The sequence below is a fragment of the Vicugna pacos genome, chromosome 19, assembly GCF_048564905.1.
Source record: "Vicugna pacos chromosome 19, VicPac4, whole genome shotgun sequence".
Taxonomy (NCBI): Eukaryota; Metazoa; Chordata; class Mammalia; order Artiodactyla; family Camelidae; genus Vicugna; species Vicugna pacos.
The window spans coordinates 17048165-17060846 of NC_133005.1; the positions used below are offsets into that span (position 1 = coordinate 17048165).

The 12682-nt window shown below is 42.4% G+C and overlaps 1 protein-coding gene across 1 annotated transcript in view; it reads right to left on the minus strand.

Annotated features, from left to right (window-relative positions):
* PLCB4 (phospholipase C beta 4) overlaps positions 1–12682 on the minus strand; it is a 388618-nt gene that overhangs the window by 151340 nt on the left and 224596 nt on the right. The window lies entirely within an intron of this gene.

Here is a 12682-nt window from a genome sequence, read left to right on the forward strand (position 1 = left end):
CTTACATGATTTCTATTATACGCAGACCACTGCTTAGGTGCTACAGGACATGTCATGATAAACACCTTTCTTTTCAGGAAGAAAAACAACATAAGCACATCTGTAAATTACCACTTCTCTGGCGCTCCCTTTGCCGGCATCAGAGCCCCCTCAGCTTCCTGGGCTGGAAATCTCAACCTTGTTTTACATTCCTAACTCCCCCTCACTTCCTACACCCACCAGGTTAGAAAATCCTCTAATTCATTCCCATCCTCAGCCCCTCCTCTCTCTCCCCATGTGTCTGAAAGACTATCTTTCTGGTCCTCAGTCCTATATCTCACCATGATCATACCCACTTTCCCACCACGTGCAGACCTTACTCTTCCCACTAAACATCCATCAGAGGACGCCCACTGCTTTCAGGATCCAGTGCCAATGCCCTGGGCTGGGAAGTAGAGCATTTAAAGTGCGACACTGCTCACCCCTGATCTCTGCAGCTCCTGCCCTCACCACCCGCCCGCCTTCCCAGCTGGACAAGCTACTTGCCCCCATCCCGCACCCACACACTTTGGTGAGCCTGGTCTCCCCCGCATCCTAGCTGTGCTTTGATCCATTGACTGACTCGCCCATCAATACTGAGCCCGAGGGGGGCTTGTTCTCTGAGGCTCCTCGGTCAGTCCCCGGGACCTGCTTCCCAGCCCGGTCTCACCTCACAAGGATCCCAGTCCGTCACCTTCCTCGTCACAACGTGACTGTGGGGAAAACGCAGAGGTGAGGGTGGTGGGGCACCTGGGGCCACGTGCTGAGGGCCGGCAGTATCAAACTCAGGTGTCTGGACGTAATTTGGTGGACAATAACATGCCATGACACATTGCTTTGTTTTGTTTTAAATGTCGGATTCTAGCAGGGACTGGAGCTTGAAGAAAGCAGGACGCATGGCAAGACAGCCAATAACTGAACAAGTTTCCACCAGGCGCGTGGAGTAATAGGTTCCTTAGATCAAAATTCAGAAACTGAGCTCCATTTACCTCCCTTCCCTACTTTGTCTCCACCCCCTTCCAAATTTGCAATTATATGCTTTTGCTTTTGCGATTGGCTTTAAGTCATAGACACAAGCTTCCACTTCATGCACCACCAACTAAGTATCAACATTACCTCCCACTGAGAATATTAAGCCCCTGGTTCTTCCTCTGGGTCTCCCTCCAGTTCTACTTTCCAGCACCTGTCTGCACCCTGACTTTGCACTGACAAAGTTAATCGAGTTTTCATCCTGTTTTGTCATTAATAATTATTTTGTCTACTGTTAAGGTTGATGCTAAAAGTTGAAAGACTTATAAATATTATCATGATTAATGTCATTGTGATGCTCCGTCCCCTTCACTGCAAATACAAGCAGTGTGCTACAATTTACACTTTCTGCACTTTGAGCCAGATATCCTGACTTGGCAGGTACAACTCCGTTTAAATCATCCAAAACCTGGGAATGAGATAAAAAGACGGCTATATATCCTCCCTCTGTTATCCAGAAGCACTGTCTAGGGACCCACCCCAGGACGATTTATTTCCACAGAAGAATGTAGCTCTGTTGGACTTTCTGCTTGCTGTGGTTCAGCGCCCAGATTCTCTGAAGCGAGCTAGGTAAGGAGCAGCGCTCTTTGGTTCCATAAGCGATGCTCGTGATTTGTGTCCGGCAGCAAAGACAACCAACCACAGAGGTGGCCGTTTCATCGCCCTCTAGGGCAGTAACCCTCTAGGGCAGCTGAAACTTGTTTCAGCTTTTCTTGCCTGACTCTATAAAACTTCTTTCCTCCAGCACTCCTCTCAACAAGCTTTCTTATCCTGCTGGTGTCCTCGCTGAGAAGCGCCATCGATCTTTAAGCCAAAAGACTTTCTATGAGGACTGTGTTTTTAGTTTTTTGAAAATTTCCCTTGGAAAATCCTAGGTTTCACTGCTGAGCACCCTGGCGTGTGTAGGCTGCCTGGGCCTTTCCTGGCTTCACTGAGCGTCCCACAGTTGGGTTTCAGAAGGGCTTTGGAAGGAGGCCAAATGCGGCCTGTCTCGCTTGGCCCTACTTGAGGTTCTACTGCCCTTTGATGTTCCTCTGGGGTTGACAACTGCCACAACCGTTTCTGTTTTCCTAGCGACAGCTGCGAGCACCTAGGGCTTCGTGTGTGTGTGTGAGTGTGTGTGTGTGTGTGTGTGTAGGGAAGGGGGGTGCGGTGGGGGTGGGAGGGGTTAGGAATAAAGACCAAGGCTTTGCCAAAAAAAAAAAAAAAAAGGCACTCCATCTGGCCAGCCTGACTCAGAAACAAAGTCCCACGGGTGAGAAGGGGTGGCCCATCCCAGGCTGGGATCTGGGATGTGGGGACAGTGGTGGTGGCTGACGGGGAGTCATCTACAAAACATTTAAATCTCTGCTCCGGCTGCCACTAAGGAGATCGGCCGATGAAACTGCAGATTCCAATGAAGTAAACTGAGAGCTCTTTCTGTGTGTTGGGGAAGCAAGATGGCATTTTAAAATCTGGCTGCAGTGTGAGCTGATGGTCTAGAAAGCTGTGCGGTCCAATAAGGCAGCCACCAGCCCCAGGCAGCTATGTAAGTTTTAATTCCAGTTATTTAAGATCAAATTAAAACCTCAGGTCCTCAGTCCCACGAGCCACATTTCTAGGGATGAACAGCACACGGGGTGACAGGCAGCCAGATACAGACCACGTCCATCACTGCGAAGTTCTGCTGGTGACCACTTGTCTAGAAGGACAACAGACCATTTTCCCTTCAAAGGATAAAGTACACATGCTGCCCTTCAAGGTTATGCAAAAGGGAAGGTCTCAGGACAGCCTGGATGTGAGAGTTTGAGGTGGAGACGGAGCCGCACTGCTCACGGTGAGAAAGGCCTAGAATTTTCCATTTTTCTCCTTTGGTTTGGGAGCGAGTTTTTTGTTTACCTTCGTTTTTTTGTTTTTTTTTTTTAATTTCAAGAAGAGGCATGTGGAAAAAAGGAAAGCAGTGAATTAGAAAAGGGCTCTGAGAGAAATCAAAAAGAAAACAGAGGGGGAGGGTATAGCTCAGTGGCAGAGTACATGCTCAGTATGCACGAGGTCCAGGGTTCAATCCCAGTAACTCCATTAAAAAAAAAATGTAAAAAAGGAAAAGCAGAGAAACAGGAACACAAGTCTTGGTGGAAGAGTGGGGCAAGAAAGTAATAGGCAACGTATGAGACACCCCCGCCGGCTCAGCTGACTATTGAAATTTATTCCTCATGATCACTGATGTTTAATCTTAAAGTGTGTCCAGTTGTGTGCTGTAATTCTCCTCTGCTACCACCAAATCTTTCATAAAACCCTATTTCACACAACATCCTTGTTCCTGAGGTTTGATGGTATGGTGAGTTTAGGGGGAGAAATAAACTAGAGCAGGGAACAGTCTTGGGAACAGAAACATAAGATGGCACTGAGGAGGTGAACAATCACAGGGAGGTTGTAAGCACCTAGGAATTCTAGGAAAGACTGCAGAGGCCCCTGAGTGGCCAGGGGATGGGGTCTTTAGCCCTTTAATCGGGACATGAAAGGCAAGTCTGGGGGCCATTTGAGTTAGAGACACTGGGGCTGCATGTATTTTCAAAAGCATTGCTGTTTCTCTCCTCTGCCATAGGGGGAAAAAAATCTCAATTTTAAAGATTTAACAACAAGCATCACTTAGGAAACAAAATATATTTTGCATTGAAGTAACTTAAAAGTCAAGTAAAGTAAGATAAAAGCAGCTTTCAAAGTGGCATGAGAATACAGTGAGGCTACCATGCAGCTGCCCCTCTTTGCAGTTTTGGAAATTTGGGACCACCTCAAAAGAAATCCCTCAGCAACGCAGACAGAATAAAGCAGTGCTTAAATACAGTTGCACTGCTTACAGTTATTGACGAAATAATATATACTATTTAAACAGTGGCTAAACATTTTTTTTTCCTGACCTAGTGAGCACTCACCCACTGCTTAAAACACTTCCCTGCCTTGTTTAAACCAATCTGGGGAACACAATTCAATGTTTACCTGATCCTTCAGGCCATCGTGATACCGTTAGTTGCCATATGGTGCGTTTACGCCCCTTCACAAATGGTCCCTTTGCTGTGACATGTTTGAGATGATCCAGTTGTGCTTTTTCTAACTCCTGTTCCTCCCACTTGCTGTCAGCTGTCACTTCTCACTGTTATTCATGCAAAAACAAACTGTAGAAACAGAACTTTTCCTGCTTATATTTTGTTGCCTTGAATATTTTAATGGCTGTGGTTCCAAAGAACTAAATTTTACGGGATAGGGAAATACCGCTGGGGGATTTTAGGGGTGCCACACCCAGCACAGTTGAAAACCAGAATATAACTTTACAGTCTGCAGATTCAGTAACTGTGGATCGTGTGGCACTGTATCTACTGAAAAAAAAACCCATGTAAAAGTGGACCATGGAGCTCAAGCCACGTTGTTCAGGGATCAATTGTAATAAGGAAAAATGGTCACAGTCCAGTTTGAAATACTGTTTGGCTTACTGGTTTAAACATTAATAAAGGGAGCCCTCACTAACATGCAGTCAGGAGGCCAGTAGGGGGAGCTCTCACGAGGTACCACTGGACATCACCTATAGAACTGTCAGTGACAGACTCCAAGAGAAGAATCATCAACAGGAAAAGACGTGCCTGGCATCTCCCACAAGAAACCAACTCCCCCAGCAGCTCAGCCCCTGAGTAACCGCCATCTCCCTGAGCTCTCTCTTTTCTCCAGGGGATTTTGGTTCAGAACAACCCCTCCCGACTTCCTCCTTTTTCTCTATACAGTTCCGCTCCCCTCCTTTGTCTCCTGCACTTCTCTGTGGCTTTTGTTTGCTTGTCCCAACCTGCAGTGCTTCTTCTATTCCTGTATAAACCCATTTCTGCTGGGGAAATAACTTATATTTAAGGTCAATGCTGGTTTGATACATTTTATGAAGAGACAACATTTATTTTATGAAGCTAAATTTTTTTTGTTTATCATCCTAGTAAAATAGCACTTGAGAAAGTTGAAAGCTTAGCAAGACTGTATTTAACACTTGTTAAGACTTCTTTCTTTTCAGCTTTATCTCTCATTTTCAGAGGAAACTGGAAGAAAAGAAAATGCCTTTAAAAGCACAGATCATCTGTAGTTTCCAAATGTGAGATGCAATGATTAATAACCAAAGAAAGCCACCATGAGAACTAAAAGCGATTGCATGATGATAAACTTCCAGTTCATCAAATCACATTTCGCTTTATTAAAGAAGTACTTTTTTGAGATATCCAGTCAAGATGGCAGAGTGGTAGGACCACGAGCTTGCTTCTCCTTGCAACTACAATGAAACAAGTGAATGCTAAACAACCATCGAAAAAAGACTGGAACCTAGCAAAAAAAGATCTTCTGCAACTGGAAACATAAAGAGGGAACCACAGCAGGACACAGGGGGAGCATGCTCGTGATATAATTGGGCTCCATAGCCCCCAGGGTGGGCGACCCACAAGCTGAAGATTTGTTAAGTCGCAGAGGCCTTCCCACAGGAGTGAGAGCTCTAAGCCCCACGTCAGGCTCCCCAGCTCAGGCCCCGGCATTGGGAAGAAAAGGAGACCCCAGGACATCTGGTTTTGAAGGCCAGGGGGCTTGGCTCTGGGAGCCTCACAGGACTGGGGGAAACGAAGACTCCATTTGCTTGAGAAGCGTACATGGAAACTCACGTGCACCAGGTCCAAGGACAGAGGCAGTGATTTCATCGGAACCTGGGCCAGACCTGCCTGCTAGATTTGGAGGGTCTCCTGGGGACATGGGGGATGGCTGCGGCTCACTCAGGGGACATAAAAGCTGGTGGTGGACATTCCAGGAGTGTTAATCTACATGAGCTTTCCTGGAGGCTGACATCTTGATTGGATCACCAGCTCCAAGACCCAGCCCCACCCATCAGCAGACTTCCTGAGCCACAAAGGCTTCTAGACACAGCCCTACCCACCAGAGATCCAGGACCAAGCTTCAACCAGCAGTGGGCAGGCACCGGCTCCTCCTGCCAGGAAACCTGTATAAGCCTCTAGTCCAGCCTCATACACCAGGGGCAGATACTAGAAATAAGGAAACAATAATCCCAAAGCCTGTGGGAGGAATCCACAAACACACAGAAAGATTGATGATATGAAGTGGCAAAGGGATATCTCCCAGGCTAAGGCACAAGATTTTATCTCAGAAGAAGAAATATCCCAGAAGAAGAAATAAGTGATGACAGGTAATTTATCTGAGAAAGAATTTAAAGTAATGATAGTGAAGATGTTAAGAGAACTTAAGAGGAGTATAGATGCACAGAGTGAAGTTTTTAGCAGAGTTGGAAAATATAAAGAACACCCAAACAAAGTTGAATAAAATCACTGAAATGAACAATACATTGGAAGGAACCAAGAATAGACTAAATGAGGCAGAAGAACGGATCAGTGAGCTAGAAGATGGATTACTGGAAATCACTAGAACAGAAAAAAGAAAATAGAATAAAAAGGAATGAGGATAGTTTAAGAGAACTCTGGGACAACATGAAGCACTCTAATATTCACATTATAGGGATCCCAGAAAGAGAAGAGAGAAAGGACCTGAGAAGATTTTTGTAGAGATAATAACCAAAAACTTCCCCAACTTGGGAAAGGAAACAGTCACCCAAGTCCAGGAAGTGCAGATAGTACCACACAGGATCAACCAAAATAGGAACACACCAAGGCCCGTAGTCATCCAATTGACAGCAATTGAGGATAAGGAGAAAATATTAAAATTAGCAAGAGAAAAGCAATGAATAACATACAAAGGAGCTCCCATAAGGGTATCAGCTGATGTTTCAGCAGAAACTCTACAGGCCAGAAGGGAGTTGCATGATATACTTAGAGTGATGCAAGGGGGAAACTTACAACTAAGAATCCATCAAGACTCTCATTCAAACTTGGTGGAGAAATCAAAAGCTTCACAGATAAACAAAAGCTAAAAGATTTCAGCACCACCAAACCAGCTTTATAACAAATGTTAAAGGAGCTTCTCTAGTCATCAAACCATAAGAAAAGAGAACAAAAAGAAGAAAGAATGAGAGAGAGAGACCTACAAAAGATTGCTTTAGCTGCTCGGGGTCTTTTGTGGTTCCTTATAAATGTTGGAATTGTTTGTTCTAATTCTGTGAGGAATGTGAATATTTTGATGAAGGTTGCATTGGATCTGTGGGTTGCTTTGGGTAGTGTGGCCATTTTGATAGTGTTGATTCTTCCAGTCCAAGAGCACAAGAAATCTTTCCGTTTCTTTGTGTCATTTCACTTCTCAGAGTACAGGTACCCTCCCTGGTTAAGTTTATTTCTAGGTATTTTGTTGTTTTTGATGTAATGGAAATGTTTCTGCTAGTTATAAAATTCTGGTTTTTGAAGTGAAAAAAAAAGTGAATTAAGGGCCACAAATGGCAAAATATCCTTCTTTTTTATGGTGAGTTGTATTCCATTACATACATATATACACATATACACATACACATATATACTGCATCTCTTATCTATTCAACTATTGATGTGCACTTAGGATGCTTCCATATCTTGGCAATTGCAAATAATGTTGCTTTTAATAGCAGGTGTATGTATCTTTTTGAGTTAATTCTTATATTGTGGTTGGCTTTATTCCTTTGATAACTATGTAAGCTTAAAAAGCTAAAGCTCTAAACATTCTTAGAAACAATGAACAGTACATATATATAAATTAAAAGATATATGTGCAGTAAAAAAAAAAAGATCAAGCCATTAAAGACATAGAAGAAACTTAAAAGACATATTACTAAATGAAAGAAGCCAGTCTGAAAAAGCTACAAACTGTATGATTCCAACCAAATGACATTCTGGAAAAGGCACAGCTACAGAAACAATAAAAAGACTGTGGTTTCCAGGGGTTGGGGAAGAGGGAGGGAGGAATGAATAGATGGAGCACAAGGGGTTTTTAGGGTAATGAAATTATTCTGTATGATACTATAGTGGTGGCTACATGTCATTATGCATTTTTCAAAACCCATAGAAGGTAAAACATCAAGAGTGAACCCGAATGTAAACTATGAAAAAAAAATTAAAAAGAACTAATTCCTGAGTCAAACAAATGCTAAAGGGTTTGGAAGAAAAGTAGAAGCCATCAGTGGAGGCACAGAAGGAAAGGCCAGTCAGTTCATAAAAACACAGAAACCAGCAACAGAAACAATTATACAAATAGTAGAATGGATTGAACTGGAATCTATATCATGGAAGCATTTCAAAGAAAATGAGAGACTGACTGTGTCAAATGAAGCCAATAAAGAAAAGTGTGGATTGAGAAATCTTTTTCTACTGGGATAGAATTGTTCTAAAATGGGATTGTGAGGGAGACTCAACTCTGCACATTTACACACACAAAAACCAAAGAATTTTGTATTTAAATGAGTGAATTTATGGCATGTAAATTATACCTCAAGAAGTCTCTTTCAAAATGAAGGAGTATTTAGCACATATCTACCCAATAGAGTTGCTCTCAGGTATTTGCCTCACAGGGTAAATGGAAACAGATATTTAGAAAAAAGATGCTTGCAGACATATACAAAAATATTTATTCATGATAACTCACACTTGAACTAACCCAAATGTCCATCTTTAAGAGAATGGATTAATATTTTGTGATATAATCTTACAAGGTCATATTATTCAGCCCTACAAACAGAATGAACAGCATATTCAAATAAAAACATGTAGCTCTAAAAACATTGCTTAGAGCAAGAGAGACAGACATCAAAGTACACACTGTGATTTTTGTCATTTTTATCAAGTTCAGCCACCATCAAACTGATGGATGCATGTCGTGGGAGTGTGTGTATTTCAATTAAAACGTGACAGAAGGCATATATTCTGTGGTAATGGATGTAATTCAAATATGTGGTTCATACACTGACTTTTTGGATACTGTCGAGGGTTAGGAATTTATAAGATTTGTGAAATCATAAACTTTACATTGACACATTTCACTATATTTTTATTGTATATGGATGTAAAGACAAAAAGAAAGAGGTAAGAAAAAATTACCATTAGACAATGATGGAGAAAATGACATTTTAGTTACAACCCTCTCCTCTGACAAACCCCCGACACTGACCAGATAACTGGCCAATCCAGGATGTCAGTTGCTTGTTGGGTTCCAGGTGGAATGTTGGGATGTCCCCTGGGGCTTGTTGTAGCTGGTGGATCCACGGTAACTGGGCAGAGCCCTCAGTGGGTCAGTGCCATGCAGGGGCTGCTGTCCTCTGTGGAGCGTGGCTTTGGGCTGATCCTCAGGAAGCTGAGTGAGGTCCTGGTGGTGCTGCTGCCCAAAGGCCTGTGTTCTCAGCTCATGTTCCAGAGCCTCCGCTGGGAGGCAGTGTTGAGTCTGCCTATCCTCACATTATTGCTCAGTGTTTTATTTACTTTCAGACTTACTCAGTCTGTTAGAAGTCTATTTAATAGAAGACATGAAAAGCAACTGGCAAAAACACTGGCTGCACAGATCAAGGAGAAGTGCCACCTCATCGACCGGCTTTACGTGGCTAAACGGGAGTGTGCCAGGATGGAGACAACTGTAAAGGACGCCGGGCTAGAGAAGGAGCCGGTAAACACATCCAGCCTCGGTGCCACCTACAGAAAGCTGATGATGGCCAACCTGAGCTCAAGGAAGGAAATCAGTTTTCTCATCCAAGAACTGAAGAGAGAGAGAGACCCCTGCAGTCCATACGAGAAGAGATGGCGGAGATGCTAAAGATGCTCAAGTTCCTGCAGGAGGTCACAAGAATCAGCACATCACAAGGGGCTTTTACGCACAAGCCAGGGCACCGGGCACCAAGTCCTGATGGCCTCTCTCCCAGGAGTGGGCCCTCGTGTTAAAGCTGAGCTGTTCCCTCGCCTCCACTCAGGCCTCCCAGGCTGCCAGGCTGCATTCACTCAGTCAGGTCTCCACCTGAGCTGCACTGAGGCCGGTGGGTGGAGGGCAGTCCCTTCCCTTGGACCAGAGCTCCTCCAACTTGACCAGTGAGCACAGCCGTGAGCTCCTTCGTGGTCAGCATCTCTCATCTGAAACACACTGGGATTCCCAGAGCACACCACGCAGCGTGGGACTTTTTTATATTCAGCAAATATTTGGATTATCTCTTACCAGTTGTGAAAGAAATGTTGTAATTGAGACTGATCTTCTACTTAGTTAGAATCTATATTACGCCTCATTTCTCAAGGCAGTTTGGGTAACTATTATTTATCAGCCCTGTAAGTGAAGTGTATATATGGTTATTCTGTGTACAAATATTTCATTGTAATTTGAAAATGTATGCAATTTGTCAATATAAACTTTTAGATGGCCATAGCATTCATTTCTAGAGTTTAATTCTGAAATTATATGTTTAAGTCAAAGAGCCTTTTTTCACCTGAGTATGTATAGTTAAAAAACAGATGAACTTTTTTAAGGTGAAGTTAAATTGTACTCTTAGAAGAAACTTTTATCATTTAATATTTTATATTCTGCTATAACAATATCTATAATAAAAAAATTGATAATTTTTTAAAGTACCTTTTTCTCTAATGTTTTTCTGTTTATATGACAGCAGAAGAGATACTCAGCCAGTGATTACATTTAATCTCATCAAAATGATCTTTTCTGAGGAACTGGCAGCCAGGAAGTATTTTTTAATTATCCTATAGAATTCCAGAGCCTGGGAAGTTCCTCAGAAAACCACCGATCTTCTGGGATACTCTAGCAGACACAGGGAGAGATGTCTCTCACTAGCTCAGAAGGAAGGGCCATGGGCATCATCATGGCAGCACTGGTACCCAGCCAGACCTGGCTTAGCTGGGAGAAAACCTTGGAAGTGCATCTCAGCAAGTCCTTGGCCTTCTTTGCCAAGCTGTGTAAAGTGGACAAAAGTATTCAATTGCTATGAGGCTTGAATGATATATCAAATTGTTGATACTGATCATTTTTAATTTAAAGGATGAAACTGTGATATGGTTCATCCTAATATTTTGAATAAATCGAAGTACAGATCATCACACAGACCTCAAGGATTATCAAGTCCTCTCACCATTTCAATTGTCAAGAAAATGAACCAAACAATAACAAAACTAGTCTGAGCTGGAATCTATGATATCTAAAATTCCTTTTGATACTAGATAGCTACAGTAAATTTGGCAGTTGTAGGCATTCTGCTAGTCCCTGAAGACAAAAAGATAAGTAAAATATGATCCATGACTTTAAGAAATTCAGAGTACAGTAGTACAGAGGAAAACATTAAATAAATTGTGATAATATTTGCAGTGTAATATTTGCAAGGGTAGATTAGTGGTGGCACAAAGGAGTTACCAATTCTTATTGAATGGGTGAAGGAAGATATCAAATAGGTAAAGATTTCTCATCTGGGTTCTGAAGGATGAATAGGAGTTCACCAGTTAAAGAGGAATAAGTGCATTTCAGGAAGAGGGAGCAGTTTGCACAAAGCATGTAACAGAATAGTGTATTGGGGGAATTTAAGTGGATTATTAGGTCTAAAACAGAGAGTATGTGTAGGAAACTGGTGGGAAATGAGGCTGTAGAATTAGGCAGGAACCAAATTACGGAACATCTTGTATGAGTTTCCTTTATCATATAATAGGGAGTCATGGAAGCATTTTAAGTAGAGAAAGAATAGCTTCTGATTTATATTTTCAAAAGATTGCACTATGATCACAACTATGGGAGAGGAAAAAAACCAAATAGAAAACGACTAGAAGAAAACTGCCACACAATTCACAGTGGTTACTTCAAGGTGGTAGAAATTGTTTTCTTTTCTTCTTATAGCAGAATGCAGTTAGTTCTTTCAAGGAAGCAACAGTTTCAGTCATATAAATAGTTGTTACCTCGATACTTTAACTCAGTACAAAGAATACTGACCACATCTGGGTCCATCCTTCGCCTTTCTCAATTTTGTTTATACAAAACAACTGTGGTATAAATCTAGAGAGTATTATGATACACATTTTGGAAAAAACAAGTCAACAAGTTACTGAGTCATGCCAGCCCACAGACCTCATGAAAAGGCCTGTGGATCTGAACCCCCGGGAAGCTACCACCATTAGCCACATATATTCCATTGATTTTGAAAGGAACCAACTCTGACTCTACATAAAGTCTCAGCAAGTTTTGCATTTTACTTTGCCTCAGAGGCAACAGTTTCATCACACACTCCTCCCCACAAGTCACCTCAAATTCAAGTACAATCTAAAAAAAAAAAAAAACCCAACGCATTAACAATGCAAATGAGCTAAACCTTCTGAACTGACTGGTAGCCCTGATTTATAGAAAGTCTGGAGCCATTGCTACACTGCGAGGGCACAAGCAATAAAGGAGAGAAGCAGAGGCGTGCAAAGCTTTGGTCAAACTGGTCTGTATCAATCAGACAAGCAAATCAAATGACTTGCACACAGTCCAATCAGTATTACATTTACGACAAATAGCAAGTTTTATGAGGAAAGTCTGCCTGAAGCACCTCATTAAGCAAAAACTGCTACCCCGTGAAACTCATCTGGAAAACGAGCATAATAATGCAACAACCTTAAAAGGTTATTGTGAGGAATTGAACAAATAATACGCAGGAAGTGCTCAGAAAGTTGTCTGGCACACAGTGAGCACTCAATAATTTATAGTA